Source organism: Rhagoletis zephyria, unplaced genomic scaffold (genome assembly GCF_001687245.7).
Source record: "Rhagoletis zephyria isolate East Lansing unplaced genomic scaffold, Rhagoletis_zephyria_1.1 Rzeph_scaffold_02001, whole genome shotgun sequence".
Classification (NCBI taxonomy): Eukaryota; Metazoa; Arthropoda; class Insecta; order Diptera; family Tephritidae; genus Rhagoletis; species Rhagoletis zephyria.
The window spans coordinates 17860-19032 of NW_016159085.1; positions in this window are offsets into that span (position 1 = coordinate 17860).

The following is a 1173-nucleotide window of genomic DNA, read 5'->3' on the forward strand; positions in this document are numbered from 1 at the left end:
ACTGTCATTTTGACGAGCAATGTGATTGCAAGTTTTTGTGTGTGGGCACTTTGATGTCTTGAAATAAGCATTTGCCGCATGACGCCACCAGACAACATTCTCTCAATTTCGGTGTTTAAAAACATTTAAATCTTTAAAAAACTTGTTGAATAATTTCCTAAAACGTAATCATAAATAATCCTATAAGGAACATACTTCTATTTTGATTTAATATAAAAATTGCATCGATGTTACCACCAGCACGCTTTCTTTCAAATGAAAATATGGCTGTCAAACTATCGAATTGCCTGCAATAGATGTCAAGCAATAAGCGCTGACATATATTGCAGCACATGAGAAATAGGCGGTCTCCATTGGAAATATATTTTGTGACATAGTTTTCACGACATCAGTGTTTTCCTGTGGAGACAGGGCCCTAAGAAAATTCCGTTTTTCCCCCTTTTTCAAACGGTTCCCTAGGGGCCTGTGGGAGGAGACCAAGGGGGGTGATACGCCTTTTCAAAAAGCGGTGACTGTCCCCTTTATAGAAGGGGAGGTTTTGGGGGCCCCTCCCCCCCACCTCCGCCCACACCCCAAAAACTATGTGAGCGCTACTAAACATTTCCCTTCAGTAACCCTAGTATTAAAGTTAAGTTAAGTTTTCTCACAGTTACAGAATAGAGCCCCTGATAAGCACTGGAACACGGCTGTTTGTCAAAAGCATTCGATTTCGAACTCGCGCAAATGTACATTTGCTAACTGCCCGTCTCCACAGGATAAAGTTTATATCTTAATACATACAGTGACGAGCAAAACTGTAACATGGTTTAACACTTTTTGTTTCAGCCACCGCTATATTTCCAAGTTCTAACGACTTTCATACTTTTGCTGTATATTCTTGTTGGTACATCCCTACTCCCTCTCTCATAATGATTTGAAGTCAATACAACAACAATAAAAAAACCAGCAGACAAAAATGTAAATTAAGGCAGATGTTACAGTTTTGCATTTGACAGTTATCTTTTACTTAGTTGAAAATCAGAANGGCAGATGTTACAGTTTTGCATTTGACAGTTATCTTTTACTTAGTTGAAAGTCAGAAGACTTTTTGCTATATTGTAATTTATTGAAGAAGTGATTACCAGTAAATAACATAGTTAATCAGGAACCATAAATGTAAATAATAGATTTACT